Below are 12,326 nucleotides of genomic sequence, written 5' to 3' on the forward strand. Positions count from 1 at the left end.
ACAGAGGAAAGACCAGGCTCGGACACAGTAGGAAGGCATCCTTCTGCAAACCAAGGAGAGAGGCCTCACCAGAAACCAACCCAATGGCATCTTGATCTTGCACTTTCAACCTCCAGAAATGGTAGAAAATAAATTTCTGTTATTTAAGCCACCAAGTGTGTGGTAATTTGTTATGGCGGCCCTTGCAGCTAGTCCAGGGAGTGCCCTTCCATTTACTGGTTCATCCTTTTCTGTGTTTCTGCCACATTTCCTACCCTATCCCACTACATGTCCAAAGCCTTCTTGCTGCATCCTGGCTCTTCATCCATTGACCTCCTGTATCCTAACCTACCCTCCTGACTCCAAATCATTTCAGACATTACACCCACAAAAATATACTGATCCTGCATCTCCAACCCTAAGAACCTTGCCAAAGTGACTGGATTGCCAAATTTAGTCATAAAACCCACAGAGATGTTCATGATCATGTATCAACAAATAACTAGCAAGCCATGAAGTTCTGAACACCTTTTATGATTCCTTTTAAGATAAGTGTCTATGGGTGTTCCATTACAGTTATATCGTCCCACCAAAATCCCAGCCATGACCAGTTAGAAAAGGGCTGGTGCTAAGCAAAAGGCAGCTAGCAGTGGGATCACCTACCATGCTGCGTATGAAAGAATTTTATCTGAGAGGACACTTCTCTCCCAATATTGACTAAACAAGCCAATCAGATTGTGGTTCTAAGAAAGCTCCAATGCAGAATCTCAGTAAGTAGAGGACAGAGCGGGGAAAGACAGAGAGAGAAGTGGCAGTAGGCATAAGACAAGAATAGCAGAGGCCATAAGTAAGCAGAATTCATGAAGTAGAAAGAAGAGAGAAAGAAGCAACTGGTAGAAGCAGAGGAAGTGGTGGAAGAAACTAAGATAGAACCTGATTTCATGATCACAGCAGCTGACACTGAGACATGCAACATTTTAGTTATCAAAGAGGACTGACAGCCCAATTCTTCTGAGATATGTAAAGTATAGTAGAATAGTGGTTCAGTTCATTGACCTTGGGAACGGACAGATATAGGTTACAATCCCAGCTGACCAAATAATGCAGGCATGTTACTTACCCTCTGTATTCGTCCGTTTCTATTGCCTATAACAAAGTACTTGCAACTGGGCAGTTTATAAGAAAATGAAATTTATTGCTTACAGTTTCTGAGGCTAGGAAGTCCAATGTCCAGGGAACACATCTGGTGAGCATCTCGTCCTGGTGGTGACTACAGCAACTTACATTGTGAAATGGGGGAGCAGAGAGAGAGCAAGACAGACTCTCCTCTTCTTTTAAAGCCCTCAGAACTACACCCCTGACCACCATTTTTAATCCATTCACTACTGCACGGTCCTACAATCCAATCACCTCTTCAAGGCTCCACCTTTCAATTACCATAATAAGATTTCCCATCCTCTTAACAGTTACAGTGGGGGCTAAGTTTCTAATATATAAAACTTCAGGGACAAAATTTAAGCTTCAATGAGTTATGGGGGGACATAATTCAATTCACTAGAGTATGTTCTGTTACTCCAGGCCTTTACCGAGTGACCCGAGAGGCTGCTAGTTTTGAATGGGGCCCATGTGTTACTTACCCTCTGTATTCATCCGTTTCTATTGCCTATAACAAAGTACTTCCAACTGGGCGGTTTATAAGAAAATGAAATTTATTGCTTACAGTTTCTGAGGCTAGGAAGTCCAATGTCCAGGGAACACATCTGGTGAGCATCTTGTCCTGGTGGTGACTACAGCAACTTACATTGTGAAATGGGGGAGCAGAGAGAGAGCAAGACAGACTCTCCTCTTCTTTTAAAGCCCTCAGAACTACACCCCTGACCACCATTTTTAATCCATTCACTACTGCACGGTCCTACAATCCAATCACCTCTTCAAGGCTCCACCTTTCAATTACCATAATAAGATTTCCCATCCTCTTAACAGTTACAGTGGGGGCTAAGTTTCTAATATATAAAACTTCAGGGACAAAATTTAAGCTTCAATGAGTTATGGGGGGACATAATTCAATTCACTAGAGTATGTTCTGTTACTCCAGGCCTTTACCGAGTGACCCGAGAGGCTGCTAGTTTTGAATGGGGCCCAGAACAGGAGAAGGATTTGTAACAGGTCCAGGCTGCTGTGCAAGCTTTTCTGCCCCTTGGGCCATATGATCTCACAGACCCAATGGTCCTTGAGGTGTCAGTGGCAGATAGGCATGTGGTTTGGAGCCTTTGGCCAGAGACCCTTAGGATTTTGGAACAAGGCCCTGCCATCACCTACAGATAACTATTCTCTTTTTGAGAAACAGTACTTGGCCTGCTACTGGGCCATAGTAGACACTGAATGCTTGACTATGAGCCACCAAGTTACCATGCGACCTGAGCTGCCCATCATAACCGAGTGTAATTTGACCCAGCAAGTCATAAGGTTGGGCATGCACAGCAGCACTCGATCATCAAATGGAAATGGTGTATACATGATCAGGCCCGAGCAGGTCTTGAAGGCACAAGTAAGTTACATGAAGAAGTGGCCCAAATGCCCGTTGTTCCTACTCCTGCTACACTGCCTTCTCTCTCCCCGCCTGCACCCATGGCCTCATGGGGAGCATGATCAGGCCCGAGCAGGTCTTGAAGGCACAAGTAAGTTACATGAAGAAGTGGCCCAAATGCCCGTGGTTCCTACTCCTGCTACACTGCCTTCTCTCTCCCCGCCTGCACCCATGGCCTCATGGGGAGCTCCCTATGATCAGTTGACTGAGGAAGGCAAGGATAGAGCCTGGTTTACAGATCATTCTACATGATATGCAGGCACCGCCCGAAAGTGGACAGCTGCAGCACTGTAGCTCCTTTCTGGGACATCCCTGAAGGACAGTGGTGAGGGCAAATCTTTTCAGTGGGCAAAACTTCAGGCAGTGCACCAGGCTGTAAACTTTGCTTGGAAGGAGAAATGGCCAGATGTGCAATTATCTACTGACTTATGGGGTGTAGCCATTTTTTTAGGCCAGATGGTCAGGGACTTGGAAGAAACATGATTGTAAAATTGGTGAGAAGGAAATTTGGGGAAAAGTATGTGGATGGACCTCTCTGAGTGGGCAAAGGATGTGAAGAGATTTGTTTCCCATGTGAATGCCCATCAAAGGGTGAGCTCAGGAGAGGAGGACTTTAATAATCAGGTGGACAGGACTATTCTGTGGATACCAGTCAGCCTCTTTCTCCAGCCACCCCTGTCATCGCCCAGTGGGCTCTTGAGCAAAGTAGCCATGGTGGCAGAGATGGAGGTTACACATGGGCTCAGCAACATGGACTTCCACTCACCAAGGCTGATTTGGTTACAGCAACCACTGAGTGCCCAATCTGCCAGCTGCAGAGACTTACACTGAACCCCCAATATGGCACCATTCCCCAGGGTGATCAGCCAGCCACCTGGTGGCAGGTTGATTACATCAGACCGCTTCCATCATGGAAGGGGCAGTGTTTTGTCCTTACTGGAATAGACACTTACTCTGGATATAGATTTTTCTTCCCAGAATGAAATGCTTCAGTCAAAACTACCATCCATTGTCTCACGGAATGCTTTATTTGCCATCACGATACTCCACACAGCATTGCTTCTGACCAAGGAACTCAATTCACAGCTAAAGAAGTGCAGCCATAGGCTCATGCACATGTAATTGACTAGTCTCACCATGTTCCCCAACATCTTGAAGCAGCTGGTCTGATAGAACAGTGGAATGGCCATTCAAAGTCACAGTTACAGCACCAGCTAGGTGACACTACCCTGCAGAGCTGGAGCAAAGTTCTCCAGAAGGCTGTATATACTCTAAATCAGTACCCAATATATGGTACTGTCTCTCCCATAGCCAGGATTCATGGATTCGTGGAATCAAGGATTGGAGGATTCAGGAACCAAGGGGTGGAAATAGAAGTGGACCCCTCACCATTACCCCTAGGGACCCACTAGAAAAATTTTTGCTTCCTGTTCCCGCAACTTTATGCTCTGCTGGTCTGGAGGTCTTGGTTCCAGAGGGAGGAATGCTTCCATCAGGAGACACAAAAACATTCTTACTGAATTGGAAGTTAAGGCTGCCACCTGGCCACTTTAGGCTCCTCATGCCTCTGAGTCAACAGGCTGAGATAGGAGTCACAGTGTTACCTGGGGAGATTGACCCAGACTACCAAGGGGAAGTTGGACTACTATTTCATAATGGAGGTAAGGAAGATAATATCCAGAGTACAGGAGATCCCTTAGGGTGTCTCTTAGTTCTACCATGCCCTGTGATTATGGTCAATGGAAAATTACAACAACCAAATCCAGGCATGTCTACGAATGGCCCAGACTCTTCAGGGATGAAGGTTTGGGTAACTCTACCAGGTAAAGAACCATGACCAGCTGAGGTGCTTGCTGAAGGCAAAGGAAATACAGACTGGGTAGTAGAAGGAGGTAGTTATAAATACTAGCTTTGACCACATGACCAGTTACAGAATCAAGGATTGTAATTGTTCTCCCTATTGTGTTAAGAATATGCCTCTATGTATATGTACTGTACAATATTAAGCAGTTATCTTTGTTTTTGTTCCTCTTATTATTTATCATGTACCATGAGACTTACTGACTCATATACTAGCATTTAAATATTTTAACCTTACCTCATAGTATTTGTATTTAAGTCATGGGATATTGGGAGAAGGGTAAATATCATCTAAGGACTTTACCTCCTCTTCTGGGAAAGTGATCAATGCATTTTCAGTTGTATGTAGGATAGTTGTATTATGTTAGGCAAAACTATTATGTTATTATACCATTTGAAGATTAAGTATGATTTAAGGAGATAGTATGGACACCAAGTTGACAAGGGGAGGACTTGTGAAGGTTAATTCTAGGCGTCAACTTGGTTAGATTACGGAGTGCCAAGAAACCTGGTAAAGCTGTCTTTTTAGGAGCACCCATGAAGGTGTTTCCAGCAGAGATCAGTATGAGAGCCTGAGTGAACTGGGTGGGAAAGACCCACCCTCAGTGTGGATGGGAACCATCCAATCTGCTGGGGGTCCAGAGAGAACGAAAGACAGAAAAAAGGTGAATTTCTCTGTCTATCCACTGGCATACACTCTTCTCTCCTGTCTGCAGATATCAAAGCTCGAGATTCTTCAGCTTTTGGGTTCCAGGACTTACATCAAGGACACCATGAACTTCCCTGGTTCTGAGGCCTTTGGACTTGGGCTGAGCCACGCTACCGGCATCCAGTTTGCAGATGGCCTATTATGGGACTTTTCTTCATAATAGCATTAGCTAATTCCCCTAAAAAATCCCCTCATATATTTAAAACATGTCCTATTGATTCTGTCTCTCTGGAGAATCCTGACTAATACAACCTCTCTATGACTCAGTTTCCCTGCCAGAATGGGGGCAATAAAAGTACCTCTGTCGTGGACTTGCTATGAGGATTCAGTGACATATTGCTTGTAAACTTCTTATCATATTGCTTACACACAGTTTTAGCTATTAATATTATTATTACTACTATTATTATTATAAACTGTATCCTTACAGTAAGCTCCCATCTGATAAAGTAAATAAAGTATGGCTCTATTTCATGCAATCTGAAAGATACTAACACATAGTTATTACAACATAATGAATAACTCCTCTCAAAAATACTGGAGGGGTTTAGTGGTGTATCAGTTGCTTCTTTTTTCCCTAATAAAGGGGAGGCTTGTGTGGGGAAAGTTAGGATTCCCCAGAATAATCTCACCAAATTGCAAGAGGGTTCATAGGCCAATGCTACTATGAGCAAAGCCAGTTACAACTCACTACTCCTCATTTCTCCTCCCAACGTTAGGTATTCACTAAGAGGAGCTATTTTCTGGGGTGTAGACTTTCCCCATAGGAGCAGGTCTTATAAGGAAATTATCAGGTGAGTAGTAAGGTCTCCTTTAACTATTCCAGAGAAGTCAGCAGAATTAAGCAGAATGATTTTAATATCAGTGATAGAAACCCAATTCAAATTAGCTTGACAGACTGCTTCCTGTGGCTCAGATAATTGAAGGAAGAGTTGTAGGAAACAGAACCTTGAGGCAGGAAATGGAACCTGCCATATTTTCTCCATAGGTCTCCAAATTCTCCCTGGCCTCATCCCCTCCTCGTTTCTTTACCCACTGTGAGGCTCCATGGCGATGAGTGACCAGGGTGTCAAGTGCCTCCCAGGGCATGGTCTGGACAGGAGTATTGGGTAATGGAGGAAGAAAAGTTCTTATAAAGGAGTATTGGCCAGACAGAAAACATGTCTTTGCTGTAGCAATTCATCTGAAACCCCACAGCTGGTAAGATTTGAACCAAAGTCTTGTCTCCAACTTTCATGCTCTTTCCTCAACCGTACTGATGGGGATCCTTGGGCTGTTTTGTTATCAAGTTACAGATGTGATCATTTTGACAACAGTGATTATGCTTCCTTGTTTGACACATAGTAGACATTCATGACAGGTTGAATTACTTTACATTTCCTTTCTGTAGAGAATTCCCAACCTTGAGCACCTCCTGCTGTTTATTGCTGCACAACGATCCTCTGGAATGAGTATCAGTATACAGTGATGCATTATTAGATCTTTGCTCTCAGTCTCTCAAGATTTCAGTCTCTCAAGTCTTTTGGAAATGAGTTTAACTTTGCACTTTTTTAAAAAAAATTCTACTGCACATGATATACTCCCACCTTTCCCGGTTCCATGCAGGTAGGTAGAGCTAAACGACTTATTCTAGTCAATGGGCTATGAGCAGAAATAACATATGTTACTTTTAAGAGTGAGTGTGAGTTCTCATGCATCCATTTCCCCTGCCACAATGGCTTTCAATATGATGAAACTTTGCTGAGTCTGATTTTGTAGGGTAGAGATCCTTTTATCTCCCTTATGCCCTGTTGGCCTGTCAACTAGTATTGAATCTCCAGCAGGAGAAATAAAACTTTGTTGTGTTAAGCTTCTGAGATCTTTAGGTTTATTTATTATTGAAGCACAGGCTATCATCTCCTGGAAGTGAAGTGCTGTGTTAAAAGGTAAATTGTGAAGTGTTGACTTAGTACGTGGCAACATGAGGTTAGAAGCTGATATCAAAGGTGGGAAAGATAGCAATCCATGAAGTGGTAAAACGTTTGGAAAAACCATCATGTGGAATAGCTCAGGAGTAAGACTGTGTACTTAAAGAACTCACATTTCTGTGGGGGAAGTGGGTGGAAGGGTTAGTAGTATGTCCTCATTATTATTTGCTGCATTTTGCAAGGCAATAAAGAGAAGGCTGGTTTTATAAGTAGAAATAAAAGGGAATAGAGACTTCCAGAAATCCGAGATCTTGCCATGTTAGAAAAGCCAACTGATTTTTGGTCCCCCCAAGAAAGAGATACAATTAAGCTAGGATTTGAGGAAAAGTCTATTAAAACCAAATATTTTTGGCAAGAATCAAATTAAGGGTGTGACCTTCATGCCTACTTAAAATCTCTCAGTGGTTTAGAATGACTCAAGGAAAAGATCAGGTAAAGAATCTAGTTTTACCACTCCAGAGAGGCTCATATAAATTAAGAAAGGTGTAGGGATGAAAAAGCAAACACATATAGCAGATCTGAGGTCTGTGTCTCTGGTGACCTATGGTGTGGCTACTGGAACATGGAACTGATTAAGTCAGACCAAAGATGCACTTCTAAGGTCTTCAGAGAGTTACACTTTCAAGTAAACTGTGAAGTTGGAGAGTGAAAAAGCCTGTAGAGCCTTAGAGAATGAAAATAATTCTTGGACTCCCTATCTCCTATGTGAAGGGAGTGGGCTGAAAACCAGTGCATCACCCAAGGAGGCCGAGGTGTGTAGTTTCAAAATATTGTAAAGGACTCTTTGTCCTGTTTGTAACCACTTGCTTATAACTGCCTTACATGGGAAATAGGCTGATGTGAACCTAACTTGATTTTAAACTTTTAAATGTCATTCCAAGGAAACTGGGTTACTTTGATAAGCATACGGCTCCTTTGCCCAGAACAGATTAGAAAATGGCAATACAGAAACATTTGACCTAATGGTGTAACTCTTAACTGTTGTAACTTTGACCCAATAGGAATGTAAGGTATAGTGCCATCATCCTGGTCTCCCAGCTGGTATAAACATCTGACCCACCACAGTATCATACTTCTTGTGGAAAAACCTGGGACTTCGACTCCCTGAATTTCTCCAAGAAACTGAAATGTCAGTGGTGGTCAAGACACAAAAAGACTGAGCAATTCAGAGATTCAGTTTGTACAGCATTTTGCTACTTTTTGAAGTGTTGGTGACCTAGCCAGTCTTTTGAGGAAATAAATGCTGAAATTTATAAATGTTTAACTATATGGTTTGTATGGTTTCTTAAGTGCATAGTACCACTCAAAGAACTGGGTATTTTCTGTGACCTAAGCAAAACTGAAATTGGAACTAAAATTGGAACTTCAAATTTGACTGAGGATATATTCTGTAATTCCCATTTTGTATGTGGCCAAGGAGTAAAATGGAAAAAAACCAAGAATCTCCCAGATTGTGGTGCCAGGGGTCCTGGAGGACAAAGGAGTAGGAATCTTCTCTCAGAGAGCAGAGTAAGTCCCTCATCAAAGAAATCCACTACTGACAGTGTAGGAGGTCTTCAGCAAATACTCCCAGTGTGATTTCAGAATGGCCGGGCTCAGTGACAGCCAGGAATCTTCCAACTTTCCCTTTCTGAATGGGAGTGTTTATTGCAAATACCTTGTCCAGCATCTACTACTGTATATTGGGCGTGTTGGGGGAAGGGGCTGCAGATAATTTATTTATTTATTTATTTGTTTGTTTATTTATGTATTTATTTATTTCAACTTCTCAATATACAATGTAGTCAATTTTCATGACCCTTTCCTCTTTCCTCTTCCACCCTTCCTATCTCCTATCCCCCCCACTTCATATCTGTTCAATTGTCTTAGAAAGTTCAAGGAATTGTGATTGTTGTGTCTTCTTCCCCCCACCATTTGTTTGTTTGTGTGTTTATTTATTTATAGCTCCCACAGATAAGTGAGAACATGTGGTATTTCTCTTTCTGTGCCTGACTTGTTTCACTTAATATAATTCTCTCAAGGTCCATCCATGTTTCCATAAAGGCTGCACCATTTTGCAGTTCCATCAACAGTGTATGAGAGTTCCTTTCTCTCCACACCCTTTCCAGCACTTATCATTCAGTCTTTTGGATATTAGCCATTCTGACTGGAGTTAGACGGCATCTTAAAGTGGTCTTGATTTGCATTTCCCAGATAATTTGTATTTTTAGTTTAGACATATTCAGAACAAGAGGATCGGCACCTGGATATGATGTAGAGAAAAGACAACCACGTGAAACCTAGAAATCCTCACAGTTTTCTTATCCACTCATCTGATGATGGAATTTGGGCTGGTTCTAACTCTTGGCTATTGTAAATTGTGCTGCAATAAACATTGGAGTACAGGTATCACTTCAGCATGATGATTTCCATTCATCTGGGTATATTCCCAGCAGTGGAATAGCTGGGTCATATGGCAGATCTATCTGTAATTGTCTGAGGAACCTCCATACCATTTTCCATAAAGGCTGCACCATTTTGCAGTTCCATCAACAGTGTATGAGAGTTCCTTTCTCTCCACACCCTTTCCAGCACTTATCATTCAGTCTTTTGGATATTAGCCATTCTGACTGGAGTTAGACGGCATCTTAAAGTGGTCTTGATTTGCATTTCCCAGATAATTTGTATTTTTAGTTTAGACATATTCAGAACAAGAGGATCGGCACCTGGATATGATGTAGAGAAAAGACAACCACGTGAAACCTAGAAATCCAGAACATGGAAATGGATGTAACGACTGGAGGCATCTTTGGAGATGAGCTGGGTGTTTTCAATGTATGGCAAGAAGAGAGCTGAGACATTTTTGGTAACCACAAGAGCAGATTGTTACAGAGACATTGCTCACCAAATATTCTGATGCTTGCTCACGTTTCCCAGCTCTTGCATATAGGCAGGGCCATGTCTGGTCATGGGTTGTGAACAGAAATATGTGTTATTCCCAGGCTGATGCAGAAGAGCAGGTGCAGGTTCTCCATGCACTATTCTTCCCTGCTTTGACAATTGCTCACTTGGTCCCTGGGTGACTACATGGAGCAGAGATCCACCTCCCCCTCCAACTACCACCCCCAATGTGAACAAGAATGAAGCCGTTATGGGAAGCCATTAGGACTGCAGAGTTAATTTGTTCTTTCAGCATTACCTAGCTTATCTCCTGATTGATACAAACTCTGAAAGTTCAAAACTGGCTTGCACACTAGATAACAGAAATATTAGTGACAATATTTTATGATAATATATAAGGGTACTTCAAAAGTTTCAGGGAAATATAGAGTTGAAATATATTACAAATCTTTCCATGAACTTTTTGAAACACCCTCATATTGAGATGTGCATTACAAAACTACAGGGAGAACAAAATATAAGGGAAATATAGAGTTGAAATATATTACAAATCTTTCCATGAGCTTTTTGAAACACCCTCATATTGAGATGTGCATTACAAAACTACAGGGAGAACAAAATATAATCTAGCTAACTAAAATATTCTTACTTTTGTAATTTGACCTTACACTTCACACATTTTCTTAGCCCTTATATATCCAAGGTAGGCAGGTGTCCAGAAATGTGCTGTTTTCCATTGTAATGTCATCTTAACATCTCCCTCATAAATATCAGGATTCTCATTGTTTCTGGACTTCTAACCTCAGTGCACTCCCATGTGGATAGAGTCTTCACCTGTCACTGGCCAATTCACAGAAAGCATCCACTCTTTATCCAATTCTAGATCACAGCAAACCCAATATTAACCAGGACCATTAAGGGAGTATAGAAATGAGTAGTTGACTGGAACATGCCGGGAGCAAGATCAGGCAGGATGAAGGATGCTTGTGAACAGGCCACACTTTCACACTTGTTATTGACTGCTTATGCACAAAGGGGTACATGGAAAGATCCTGGCAAACAAATACATAGGCAGGTGCAGTGTGAGGAGCCGAAATGGAGGTTGAGCAGAGTGTGCAAAATATCAGCACCATGTCAATCAGGGTGAGTGAAGAAAAGAAACCCATCACAGAAGCCTCTGGTTTGCAGTCATCAGGTAAAAGCTTTGGACAAAGACATTCTGGGCCACAGGAAACAAAAAGACAAACCCTGTACAATGAATACACATGTACTCAGTAAAGAGCAGTTTTTGTTTGCTTGTTTTGTTTTTTCTAACATAGGAATTTTAAACTGTGTAGGAAAATAAGTATTATCATAAACAACACAGGGATAATACACATAAATGTAAAGGGAAATGGTACACTTTCACTGGCACTTTGGGAAGAAGTAAATCTTTGGTATATCTAGCATATCCATTTTAATCATCAATAAAAGTAACATTAAAATTTTTCACTCTTTTTTTTTTTTGGAATCTGAATCCTTAGTGTTACAAGGTGGCACTCTAATCAACTGAGCTAACCAGCCAGCCCTAAACCTGTTTTTAAATTTTTCAGAATACGAGACTGTATTCTGGCAGCCAGTAGCTTTTGTGGTTACTCTGCCCATCTCCATTCTCCATTGTTCCCATTACATGATCAGGCAGGAGCACTCTGGGATTATATCTCAGCCTCATGTAAGTGAGGATAATGTTCTTTTATAAAGGTTCCTCAGGAAGTAGAATATATATATATATATATATATTTCTTACATCACAGCTTAGAAAATACAGATGAAACTCAGAGGGTTTATCACTGTCATTCAAAAGTCATCATCAATAGTGAATAACCAGGAGAACACTAGTTGTGCAAAGGTATCCAAATACATTTTAAACTTCAAAAAGGAATTGTTTAAATCATGGACATCTGAAACACTTGGGTCTTGGTCTTGGTTTATATTTCTATTAGGGATAGAATGGAGGAAAGGAGGAAGAGAAACAGAATGATCAACATTATCATCTTGGAAGAAAGGCAAGTCTACAAAACTTTTAAAAGGATCAAGGTCAAGAAGAAATGAAGAGTATTAGAGTGGGAATTAATTGGAAAAAACCTCTTTTCTTTTACAAAATTCACATTTCGTAATAAATGTTGAGCTTTCAGAAGGAGAGAATAGACCTATAGAGAAAGGGGAAGGGGGAATGGGATAAGGAGTAATTGGGTAAGGGACACAAAAAGTAATTATGATTTATAATTTGATCATCACATACTGTATACAAATACTGATAGTCAACTCAACTCTGTACCCCATAAACATATATAAATAAAAAAAA

General features: G+C 41.4%; 1 pseudogene; it reads left to right on the forward strand.

Annotated features, from left to right (window-relative positions):
• Positions 1 to 12,326, forward strand: part of LOC103603170 — a 21,890-nt pseudogene that overhangs the window by 5,793 nt on the left and 3,771 nt on the right.

The sequence above is a fragment of the Galeopterus variegatus genome, unplaced genomic scaffold, assembly GCF_000696425.1.
Source record: "Galeopterus variegatus unplaced genomic scaffold, G_variegatus-3.0.2 Scaffold4482, whole genome shotgun sequence".
In the NCBI taxonomy this organism is placed as follows: Eukaryota; Metazoa; Chordata; class Mammalia; order Dermoptera; family Cynocephalidae; genus Galeopterus; species Galeopterus variegatus.